The 12,826-nt window shown below is 46.0% G+C and overlaps 1 long non-coding RNA gene and 1 pseudogene across 2 annotated transcripts in view; both read right to left on the bottom strand.

The window, feature by feature from the left end:
• The window catches only part of LOC309643494 (uncharacterized protein C2orf78 pseudogene), a 110,590-nt pseudogene that overhangs the window by 62,013 nt on the left and 35,751 nt on the right, over window positions 1-12,826 (bottom strand). The gene's annotated exons all lie outside the window — the stretch shown is intronic.
• LOC309643393 lies at window positions 626-6,533 on the bottom strand. The gene is made up of 2 exons (XR_014253704.1): window positions 1,413-6,533; window positions 626-1,082 (listed from the first exon to the last, which is right to left on the bottom strand). It is a non-coding gene; the product is annotated as an uncharacterized lncRNA (long non-coding RNA).

Here is a 12,826-nt window from a genome sequence, read left to right as displayed (position 1 = left end):
TTGCGGCAAGTGGGGACCACTCTTCATCGCGGTGCGCGGGCCTCTCACCATCGCGGCCCCTCTTGCTGTGGAGCACAGGCTCCAGACGCGCAGGCTCAGTAATTGTGGCTCACGGGCCCAGTTGCTCCGTGGCATGTGGGATCTTCCCAGACCAGGGCTCGAACCCGTGTCCCCTGCATTTGCAGGCAGATTCTCAACCACTGCGCCACCAGGGAAGCCCCTCATTTTACATTCTTTATGTCACTGAAACAATACAGGGAATAGGATGCCATAGTGTTGACTAAAACTACAATTGACCTTAACTATCAGGGAGAAATAAGGTTACCTTAAAAGAAGAAAGTCAGTAGGAGTATGGCTTACACCTAGGGGACCACTTTACCAAGCCTGGTCATAGAAATTAACAAAAAATTACCTTAAACCTATGCAGGGCTAGCAAAGCCTTAGACTACTTAGGAACACTTGTACCAACCTATCAGGCAAAACCCCAGCCAATGAGAACCTGGCTGAATTCAAGGAGAATGAAGAAATGTATAGAGGCTGGAAGAATTTAAATAACAGGAAAAATAGGTTGTAGCCTCTACTTCTCTTTGGACGTTGCTGTAGTCATTATTGTTAGGATATTGACTTAGTAGTTTTCTTCCTCCACCAGTGTATATAAAGCTTGGTGGTGATGGTTAAATTTACCATTTAGTTCAAAGTTTGCAGAAAATGGACAACAACAATTGGGCAGAATTACAATGGACCCAGAGCAAGAATGGTTACCATGTGGAGATGGAGAATTCAGAGGCAAGATAAGTGGCTTTTTGAAATTCTCAACAACTTTATGTTTGGATGCAGAAGTCTTAAAGTTACTTTGGACTGCCTATCTCTGGGGGAAGAAGCGACTATTCAGCAAATAATGGTTGTTCCTGGGAGAGAAAGAAAGGACTGGAGAAGGGTAAAGAAGAAAGTCCAACCATAAAATTTATTTCTTCAAAAAACTTGCAAATGGAACTAAATATAAACATATAGCATATTACTCTTAATTTGTTAATTCAGAGCAGTGGACACATAGTCATAAATTCAACATGCTATTCTGTATACTTTTTTTTTTTTTTAAAGCAATTCCTTTATTTTTATTATTTATTTATTTATTTTTGGCTGTGTTGGGTCTTCGTTTCTGTGCAAGGGCTTTCTCTAGTTGCGGCAAGCGGGGGCCACTCTTCATCGCGGTGCGCGGGCCTCTCGCTATCGCGGCCTCTCCTGTTGCAGAGCACAAGCTCCAGACACGCAGGCTCAGTATTTGTGGCTCACGGGCCTAGTTGCTCTGCGGCATGTGGGATCTTCCCAGACCAGGGCTCGAACCCGTGTCCCCTGCATTGCCAGGCGGATTCTCAAGCACTGCGCCACCAGGGAAGCCCTATTCTGTATACTTTTAAAATATTTTTTAAAATTTTACTTCTGAATCCACAGAGTTAAAAATATTTTATTATTAAACCAAATAATATTTCTCTTTTAAAGGAGTCCTTTCTACCAAGTACCTGTATGTAAAGGTAAGACCATGAACTGTGGGCTCTCTATAGACTGATCCATTTGATGTCAGAAGAGGTATAAAATACACTTTCACAGTTGGATTTCCTCTCCTGTGCTCTTCCACCAACATGAAAACAGCATAGCCCAGAGTAGCCTGGGTTTCAGTACAAGGCATGTGGAACAGACCCAAACCGTTTTTGCATCCTGATGCCAAACTCCAACGGACTCATAAGCCCATGAGTGAGGAAAGCAAATGTCTGTTGTTATAAAGCACTGAGATTTTCGAGGTTCTTATACAGTATCACGGTGGCAATAGGTAACTGACACATTAAAGGTGTTCTGTGTGATATTGATTAGACTATACATTTGGGGGGCATAATTTTATTTCACAATAAAAGTGTATAAGAAATATAACCATCTCGGGCTGCCCTGATAGCTCAGTGGTTAAGAATCCGCCTGCCAATGCAGGGGACACGGGTGCCAGCCCTGGTCCGGGAAGATCCCACATGCCGCGGAGCAACTAAGCCCATGTGCCACAACTACTGAGCCTGCGCTCTAGAGCCCGCGAGCCACAACTACTGAGCCCATGCACCACAACTACCGAAGCCCACGTGCCTAGAGCCCGTGCTCCACCACAAGAGAAGCCACCGCAATGAGAAGCCCGTGCACCGCAATGAAGAGTAGCCCCCGCTCGCCGCAACTAGAGAAAGGCTGCACGCAGCGATGAAGACCCGACACAGCCAAAATAAAATAAATAAAATAAAAAAAAAAGAAAAGAAATATAACCATTTCAACATATAAATGTATTTATTCAAATTAAATTCAGTGCAATTTAAATGTGGAACTAAGCAATTTTCTTTATACATTTAGGCATATTCCATTTATACCTACAGACAGATAAACTTTTTGCACAAGTAGGAACACTTAAAATCTATTTTGAATAGATTTGTACAAACTGTTGAATACTTTAAAATTAGTAATTGAAAGTTCCCACCCTCATTTGGAGGTAGAATGGGAACTTAACTTTCCAGTTACTGGTCTGAAAAAGAAAATAACTTGCTATAATTTTGAATGTTATATAGTGTAAGCACTATAAAAATATCACTGTCATGATAGCATAGGAACACTCTAAATGTTGTAGACCTTATGGTAGAAATTGCTAGCTGTTCACCAAAACTCATTTCTTTTTCATCCTGGAAAGCACAGCTAAACTATTCCTAGTCAGTGGAAAGTGATGTGGGCCACACCTAGGCCTAGACCATAAAAGCCTCCCAACATGTGCTCCTCCATGCTTTTCGTCCCTTCCAGTTGACTATGATGATGAATCCAAGGTTCCATGTTTTAAAGAAAGCAGAGTCACAGTCAACCTGGGTCCCTGCTCAACGTTTCTTGAGCAAGAAATAGACTGGTATTGTGTTTGCTATCTGTTCACTGTCTCATGCAAAACAATAGTAAAAGAAACAATGCCAAATAATTATCTACCTCCCTAAAATTGAACCTCTATAGTTTTTATGTTTTCATGAACTACTTGCATTCTTATGACAAGTATTATGAGTTGAAAATACGTCAGCCACAAGTAGCATGAGTTTCACATAGGTTGTTAACTTCACTAGAAATTGAAGTAAAAACATAATAAATTATATTCTCTTCATAGCTATGTAAATAAAAGATGTTATCATCATGTACAACCTAATGCTTAAAATTAAAATTAGGTTTTCTAACTAGAAAGACCCAATCAAGAAATTTATTGGTTAATGACACACAAAAGTTGGTAATGTGACCTAAAATTCTCTTACCATCTGTGCCATGAAGAACAGTAATCTGTTGGACTGAAGATGATGAAGCAAACTTGACAGGAACTTTGCCCAACTTCTGTGTACTGAGCTCTGGAATATCATGTCCACGATCTTCAGCATTACCAAAAATCTCAGATGAAAACATGGTTTTTCCTGGACTCTCTGTTGTTATCTGAGTGACTGCATCAGATGATAATTTTCCAGAGACGGGAGAAAACGGGGTCTTAATCTCCTTTGGTGATCTGAACAAAAAAGGGAAAGCACACAGCAGGTCATATCCTTGGCTTATCAAATACTGTAATTTCTTTCCAAATGTGGCTTCAATATTTTTTGGAGACACATCCAACTCCAATGGTTAAGTTATTTCTGCAGTACCCTTTGCTTTTTTACATACTTATTACAGGGTGATCATGCATGAGTTTACTTTTACTTATTTTAAAATCTACTTTTATTTTGGATTTAGAATGCTATTATATAAGGAAAGGGTACTTTTCAGTTGAAGTGGAAAGATATCCATTACAAAATAATTACTGGAAGTCCACTATAAATTAGGGGACTATGCTAAACGCATAGAGTGTACAAAAATAAAAAAGAAACAGAGCCTTTCCTCAAAGAGTTTATATGTCAGTGGGGGAACCAGAGGTTTTTAAGGTTGTAATTATGTATATAGATGATAAAGAATCCATATTAAAACATAATGGAGTAAATAAATGAGTGTATAAATAAATAAATAATAGGAGGGAGGGAGAAGACAAATCTTGCCAACAGAAGAATTCCATATGTAGGTAACCTCCCCCCCGCCACCCCCCCCCCCCCCCCCGCCGGCATCCATCTCCTCCCCAAGGAGGTGGAGGTGAAGCTTAATCTTCCCCTTAAGTCCAGTCCTGGGCTGGCCTTAATGATTGAATTCCAAAGAGAGTATAAAATGGGAGAAAAAGTAACTTTACAGTGGAGAAACCAAGCAAACACCATGTTATGCAAGTGATGATGTTTCACATCACCAGTGATGTCACGGAGACACTACATACTCTCTGTTATGATGTGATGAGACGGTTACTTCGCTTCTGTGGTATTCTTTGTCAAAACCTATAACTCCAGTCTAATCATGAGAAAAACATCAGCCAAACCCAGACTGAGGACAATTCTACAAAATATCAGACAAATATTCCTCAAGACTGTCAAAATCATAAAAAACAAGGAAGGAATGAGGAACTGTCATAGACCAGAGAAGACTAAGGAGACATGACAACTAACTAAGTGGAATGTGATATACTGGATTGGGTCCTAGAACAGAAAAAGGTCATTAACAGGAAAACTGGTGAAATCCAAAAAAAGTCTTAAGTTTAGTTAATAGTAATGTATAAATGTTGGCTTTTTAATTTTGAAAAATATAGTATGGTAGTATAAGATGTTAGCAATAGGAAAAACTGGGAGAGAGGTAAAGGGAACTCTGTTTGTATCTTTTCTGCAGATTTGAAACTATTTGAAAATAAAAAAGGTCATTTTTAAAAAATGGAGTAATATTGTATTGTATTATATCACAGAAGAAGAAGACCTTTTAAAAGGTCTTTTAAATCTCTACCCTCTATATACTATTCACTAATTAAAAGGACAATTATGAGAAAAGAAAATAGGCCCATCTCCTTTATGTATACAGAAGCAAAAATCATACACAAAATGTTAGACAATCAAATGTAGAGTGTGTGAGTGAGTGAATGTGTGTGTGTGTGTGTGAATTCCTACCAAGTTGTTTTACTCCAGAAATGCAAGGTGAGTTAACATTCAAATATCAATAAATGTCATGCACCACATGAATAAAATAAAGGAGAAAATGTATATGATCATATCAGTATAGTCAGATAAAGCATTTGATAAAATTCAATAATTATGTATGATTAAAAACTCATAGCAAAGGGAAACTACAAAAAACTTTAGAGCCACCATCCTATTTATAGTGAAATGTGGAGAATGTCCACTGTAAGATTAGGAACAAAATAAGAATGCCAACTCTTACCTTTTCTATTCAACCTGTTAGTAAAAGTATTAAATGGCATTAGCAGTAAGGCAGGAAAAAGAAATCAGAAATATAAGGCTAAGAAAGGAAGAAATAATACTGTCACTTTCCATATTTGATATAATTAAGGATACAGAAAATCCAAAACCATCTACAGATAACTTATTAGAATATCAGTTAGTTTTTAGAAGAGTTGCCAGATAAGAGACCAAACATTAAAAAATTCCACTAACATTTTTCTGTGTCTGAAAAGTTATAAAATTAAAAACTAAAAAATATGCCATCTACATTATCATCAAAACATCATATACCTAATAATAAGTGTAATAAAAAATGTAAGAACCCTGAACAGAAAACTATTAATATATCATAGAGAGAAATTAAAGGTGATCTAAATAGGATTTCTACTTTGAGGCAGGATATATAGGCATACCTCACTTTATTGCACTTCACTTTATTGTACCTTGCAGATAATGCTTTTTTTTTTTTTTTTTTTTTTTTTTTGTAACAAATTGAAGGTTTGTGGCAACCCTGTGTCAAGCAGCTCTACTGGTGGTGCCATTTTTTCCAACAGCATTTGCTCACTTCGTGTCTCTATGTCATGTTTTGGTAAGTCTCACAATATTTCAAACTTTTTCACTATTATACTTGTTACATGATCTGTGATCAGTGATCTTTGATGTTACTATTGCAAAAAGATTACAGCTTGCTGAAGGCTCAGATGATGGGTAGCATTCTTAAAGTCTGCTTTCAAATTAAGATATGTACTTTTTTTAGACATAATGCTATTGCACACTTAATAGACTACAGTATAGCATAAACATAACTTTTACATGCACTGGGAAACCAAACAACTCGTGTGACTTGCTTTCTTATGATATTCTCCTTATTGTGGTGTCTGGGACCAAAGCCATATCTCCATAATAATATGCCTGCACTAGGTAGGCACAGGCCATCACTCCTGCTGCAACGAGCAAACAAACTTGAATAAAGGATCATCGAGCTAAGGAAGCAATCAAGAAACAATATCAACTAGTATGCTAGAGAGGGACATTTAGAGATTTGGAGCAGGGGTTTGGTGTAGGGAGACATACTCCACTGGAAAAGAGAAATCACCATACCTTTTGATGAACTCATTTGCTGGCATGATGGAGTGAAATCTAGCAGAATGTCAAGCCGATTTCCCCCACAGGACATTTCCTTAGTGTCAGGGTGGTACAGGATGATGGGGGACTGAGCCAAGAAAGCAGAGTGAAATTTCCTGCACAGTCATGGCACGAACAAACCAAATCCCGCTAGATAAAGGGGCCTGTGACAATCATTAGGTCTCCTCTTCAAGACATTTGCCAGTTTTTGAACCTATAGAAAGCAGGAAGCTTAAATACCTAATGCCTGAGGGAGAGAACTTTCCAAAGTGAGGAATCAGAGACCTACCAGACTCACAGTAAAAACCCAGAAGTGCCATCCCCAAGAAGGGGGCTGAGTCAGAAAAAGTGAAATCATCTGCAATGTTTCAGTGTTTATGAGACAAATTTTCATTGAGAAAGTGTAACGGTAACAAATACATAGCTGGTCTCTCCTTACATTTGCCATACTCTGAAGCTGTGAGAACTGAGAGCCTAAAGAGCTGAATTCAAACATCTGAAAGACTGAAGTCAATAACTGACTGTATTTATTGAAGAATCAAAGACCTGTCAGGCTCACAGCAAAAATCCAGGGAGGCCACAAATCAGGAAAAATCATAGGTAGGATGAGACAAGTAAAGCTCCAACCCAGTTCTGACCTAGTAAAATTCCTGAAATGACTGAAATGATCAGCCACTCTGATTAACAGAGAAAGGGGTAAATCTTCTCTGGTTCAAAGTAATAGCATCTTCAGTCTCTATGAATTTTTTATTCACCATGTCCAGCACACAATCAAAAATTATGAAATTCCTGAAGCAGGAAAAAGTGACTAAAAATTAAGACAAAAAAAAAAAAAAAAAAAAACAAAACAAGAAAAATTGATTTAGAGGGAATTCAGATTCTGGAGTTAGCACAGAACTTTAAAATGACTATATTGAGAGTAAAAGATGGGGATTAATAGATTAAAATATGGAGAATCTCAACAGAAAATTGGAATCAATTTTAAAAAATCAAATACAGATAAATGAAAAATAAGAAAACTGATCCCCAGCAGAACTTAGGGAATACTAGAAGAAATTTTTTTAGGCTGAAGTAAAATGGCCCAACATAGAACAGAGCTGGCCTCTCCGTCCCATATTGAACTCGAGTTGGAAGAGGCGAGTCCGGTCTCAAAACGGAGGTAAAACCGCCGCCCGGTCGCCCCCAGCCCGACTCCGGCCGTCGCCGCCGCCGCCGCCGCCGCCGCCGCCACCGCCGCCGCCGGGGGGGGTGGGGAGGAGGGCCATGATCCAAAGGAACCAGAACAGTTGAGAAAACTGTTTATTGGTGGTCTGAGCTTTGAAACTACAGACGATAGCTTAAGAGAACAGTTTGAGGAATGGGGCACACTTACAGATTGTGTGGTGATAAGAGACCCCCAAACAAAACGTTCCAGGGGCTTTGGTTTTGTGACTTACTCTTGGGTTGAAGAGGTGGATGCAGCAATGTGTGCTCGACCACACAAGGTTGATGGGTGTGTAGTGGAACCAAAGAGAGCTGGTTCTAGAGAGGATCTGTAAAGCCTGGTGCCCATCTAACAGTGAAGAAAATTTTTGTTGGTGGTATTAAAGAAGATACAGAAGAATGTAATTTGAGAGACTACTTTGAAAAGCATGGCGAGATTGAAACCATAGAAGTTATGGAAGACAGGCAGAGTGGAAAAAAGAGAGGATTTGCTTTTGTAACTTTTGATGATCATGATACAGTTGATAAAATTGTTGTTCAGAAATACCACACTATTAATGGGCATAATTGTGAAGTGAAAAAGGCCCTTCCTAAAGAAGAAACGCAATCTGCTGGATCACAAAGAGGTCGTGGAGGTGGATCTGGCAACTTTATGGGTCGTGGAGGAAACTTTGGAGGTGGTGGAGGTAACTTTGGCCGTGGTGGAAACTTGGTGGAAGAGGAGGCTATGGTGGTGGAGGTGGTGGCAGCAGAGGTAGTTATGGAGGAGGTGATGGTGGATAGAACGGATTTGGAGGCGACGGTGGTAACTATGGCGGTGGTCCTGGTTACAGTAGTAGAGGAGGCTATGGTGGTGGTGGACCAGGATATGGAAACCAAGATGGGGGATATGGTGGCGGTGGTGGAGGATATGATGGTTACAATGAAGGAGGAAATTTTGGAGGTAACTATGGTGGTGGTGGGAGCTATAATGATTTTGGAAATTATAGTGGACAACAGCAATCAAATGATGGACCCATGAAGGGAGGCAGTTTTGGTGGAAGAAGCTCGGGAAGTCCCTATGGTGGTGGTTATGGATCTGGTGGTGGAAGTGGTGGATATGGTAGCAGAAGGTTCTCAAAACTCACAAGAAAAGGGCTACAGTTCTTGGCAGGAGAGAGAGCGAGGAGGTGTCAGGAAAGCTGCAGGTTACTTTGAGACAGTCGTCCCGAATGCATTAGAGGAACTGTAAAAATCTGCCACAGAAGGAACGATGATCCATAGTCAGAAAAGTTACTGCAGCTTAAACAGGAAACCCTTCTTGCTCAGGACTGTCCTAGCCACAGTTTGCAAAAAGTGCAGCTATTGATTAATGCAATGGAGTGTCAATTAGATGTACATTCCTGAGGTCTTTTATCTGTTGTAGCTTTGTCTTTTTCTTTTTCTTTTCATTACATCAGGTATATTGCCCTGTAAATTGTGGTAGTGGTACCAGGAATAAAAAATTAAGGAATTTTTAACTTTTCAATATTTGTGTAGTTCAGTTTTTCTACATTTTAGTACAGAAACTTTAACAAAATGCAGCTTTGAAGGTGTTTCCTTGTGAGTTAACAAGAAGATCATTGTTAATTAATATTTTGTATGAATTTTGCTGAAGTTAACTGTAAAGAAACACCTGCTGACTTGCAGTTTAAGGGGATCTATTCTCCCCATTTCCAAACCATGAAATGAATGGGCTCTGACATGTGGAGAGAATAGATATTTGTGTTTGCAATGTGTGTCTTAGATAATAGACTTGGGTATTTAAATTAGCATATTTGTGAATTTAATAGCATTAAGACTTACTTCAAATGAAAAATCTCAAAATTCAAAAAAAAAAAAAAAAAGAACAGAGCTGGGAGCTCGATTGGAGCTGCCTGTGGGGGAGGAGCGCCGCCGCCGCCGCCGAGAGCTGGGAGCTCGATTGGCGCTGCCTGCGGGGGAGGAGCGTCGCCGCCGCCGCCGCCGCTCCCGCCGCCGCCGCCGCCGCCGCGAGCTGGGAGCTCAGTTGGCGCTGCCTGCTGGGGAGGAGCGCCGCCGCCGCCGCCGCCGCGAGCTGGGAGCTCGATTGGCGCTGCCTGCGGGGTGGAGCGCCGCCGCCGCGAGCTGGGAGCTCGATTGGCGCTGCCTGCGGGGGAGGAGCGCCGCCGCCGCCGCCGCCGCGAGCTGGGAGCTGGATTGGCGCTGCCTGCGGTGGAGGAGCGCCGCCCCCGCGAGCTGGGAGCTGGATTGGCGCTGCCTGCGGGTGAGGAGCGCCGCCGCCGCCGCCGCGAGCTGGGAGCTCGATTGGCGCTGCCTGCGGGGTAGGAGCGCCGCCGCCGCCGCCGCCGCGAGCTGGGAGCTCAGTTGGCGCTGCCTGCGGGGGAGGAGCGCCGCCGCCGCCGCGAGCTGGGAGCTCGATTGGCGCTGCCTGCGGGGGAGGAGCGCCGCCGCCGCCGCCGCGAGCTGGGAGCTGGATTGGCGCTGCCTGCGGGGGAGGAGCGCCGCCGCCGCCGCGAGCTGGGAGCTCAGTTGGCGCTGCCTGCGGGGGAGGAGCGCCGCCGCCGCCGCCGCCGCGAGCTGGGAGCTCAGTTGGCGCTGCCTGCGGGGGAGGAGCGCCGCCGCCGCCGCCGCCGCGAGCTGGGAGCTCGATTGGCGCTGCCTGCGGGGGAGGAGCGCCGCCGCCGCCGCCGCGAGCTGGGAGCTCGATTGGCGCTGCCTGCGGGGGAGGAGCGCCGCCGCCGCCGCGAGCTGGGAGCTGGATTGGCGCTGCCTGCGGGGGAGGAGCGCCGCCGCCGCCGCGAGCTGGGAGCTCAGTTGGCGCTGCCTGCTGGGGAGGAGCGCCGCCGCCGCCGCCGCCGCGAGCTGGGAGCTCGATTTGCGCTGCCTGCGGGGTGGAGCGCCGCCGCCGCGAGCTGGGAGCTCGATTGGCGCTGCCTGCGGGGGAGGAGCGCCGCCGCCGCGAGCTGGGAGCTGGATTGGCGCTGCCTGCGGTGGAGGAGCGCCGCCCCCGCGAGCTGGGAGCTGGATTGGCGCTGCCTGCGGGTGAGGAGGGCCGCCGCCGCCGCCGCGAGCTGGGAGCTCGATTGGCGCTGCCTGCGGGGTAGGAGCGCCGCCGCCGCCGCCGCCGCGAGCTGGGAGCTCAGTTGGCGCTGCCTGCTGGGGAGGAGCGCCGCCGCCGCCGCCGCCGCGAGCTGGGAGCTGGATTGGCGCTGCCTGCGGGGGAGGAGCGCCGCCCCCGCGAGCTGTGAGCTGGATTGGCGCTGCCTGCGGGTGAGGAGCGCCGCCGCCGCCGCCGCCGCCGCCGCCGCCGCCGTCGCCGTCGCCGTGAGTGAGGAAGCGCCTCGGTCAGGCCTGCTGAGGGCCCTCGCCGACGCCTGGGCTTACCCGCCGCCCCGCCAGCTCCGCTCGTTTCCCGTCCCCCGCGGCCCGGCGCGGGGCAGGCCTGCCGGGGCCATGGAGGACGAGGTGGTCCGCATTGCCCAGAAGATGGACAAGATGATGCAGAAGAACGCGGTAAGCGCGGCGGGCGGCGCGGGCCGGAGGGAGGCTGGGCGGCGGGCGGGGGTCAGTCGGCCTGAGGGGTTTCCCGGCCCGCGGTGAGCGCGGCGGGTGCCGCGTGACGGCGGCGAGGCCCGCGCTCTGGGGAGGGGTTCCTGGGGAGGGGGGAGCTTCGTGTCCCGCGGCCGCGTCCCGGGCAGGGGTCCTGGGGGGCGTCCTGTCTCGCAGCCGCGTCCCGGGCAGGGGTTCTGGGGGGCGTCCTGTCCCGCAGCTGCGTCCCTGTCAGGGGTTCTGGGGGGCGTCCTGTCCCGCGGCCGCGTCCCGGGGAGGGGGTCCTGGGGGGGTCCCGGGGAGGGCGTCCGGTCCCGCGGCCACCGGCGCTGGGGCCCGCCCTGGGCGCCCGAGGCCCCTCGTGATTAGCGCAGCCCGGTAAACTCCATCGAGGCGTCCTCCTCATTATTTTAAACGTGACGGTGGTAAAGCCTCGCTGGTTTAGCTGAAGAGTGCAGAGAGCCCTCCCTGTTTGAAAAGAATTCGTTGTCTTTCCCGGGCTCATTGGCCAGCAGCGAGAAAACAACATCAAACAGAGGTTTGTGATCAGTTTTAGACATGAAACTGTTCAAGCAAAACGTGAATTTCCTGGATCTTATTTTTGAGGAAGGCTGAACATTCCCTTGATTGTCTCAACTCTCCTGCATGTTTGCTTAGCAATTAAAAAAGGTGAACTATGCCAGCGTACTTGGCAAGTTGCTAAACTTTTTGGAAAAAGTGGATCTTGTTAGGCCGCGGAGTGCGGGGAGCTGTGTTTAAGGCACTGCCGCCGACGAGGCTGTGCTGCCGGCTGGATTTGGACACATGTCGTTGCTGGTCCTCTCAGTGGTTTACGGTTGCTACCGGTGGCGTTTTCTGTTACTGATAACGTGTGCACGTGAACGTGTTCTCTTGTGGTTTGTATGAGGTGCTCCAGTTTTTGCATTTCTGTCCACCTGTGTGGGTCACTCTCAGTCCCTTGCTTCCGAGTCGTCTATATTTTCAGCTAAACTTCTGAAATTCCAAGTCAAACGAATGTGAAGGAGAGAAGGGCTGCTCTGATTTGCACAGCACTTTGGAGTTACAAAGCGTTTGTGCAGAATTCTTTGGCGACTCACGACAGCTGTGTTGCATTCATTTTACAGAATAAGAAACTGAGTCAGACCAAGCAGTTCACCTCCTTAAATGAAGTGTGCGTTGTGGATTAAGCCAGGACCCGAGTTTCCTGCTGGGCAGCATGCAGAAGTAATGTTAAACACCGAATTCTTAAGACTTCAGACTTGGTGTGCGCCTCTTTTCCTTTAACAGGTGCATTGCCCGGCGTGTAATTTCATACCCTGTTAATCTGTCTTTGCAATTTTGGCTTTTTAAAGTACCTCCTGTTTGTTTTCTGTTCCAGACATTGCCTGTGCCATTTATTTTTTCTGTTGATACAGGCCTTTCATTCCTCACTGCAAGTGATGAGTTCTGTATATTTGATTGGCTGAACGTTTCTGTTATTCTGTTTAAACTGGCAAGTTTTTTTTCTTTGCCTAGAGAACCCTAGACTCCCCTAGTAGAAGCTGGCTCCTAGGGAAAAAGGCCGTTTCTTGGGTAATTTTTTTCTCGAACTCAGGCTATAAAATGTG

Source organism: Balaenoptera physalus (assembly GCF_965194825.1).
Source record: "Balaenoptera physalus genome assembly, chromosome: 15".
Lineage (NCBI taxonomy): Eukaryota > Metazoa > Chordata > Mammalia > Artiodactyla > Balaenopteridae > Balaenoptera > Balaenoptera physalus.
Note: the sequence above shows the minus strand (reverse complement) of the source record. Positions and strands in the feature narration are given on the sequence as shown.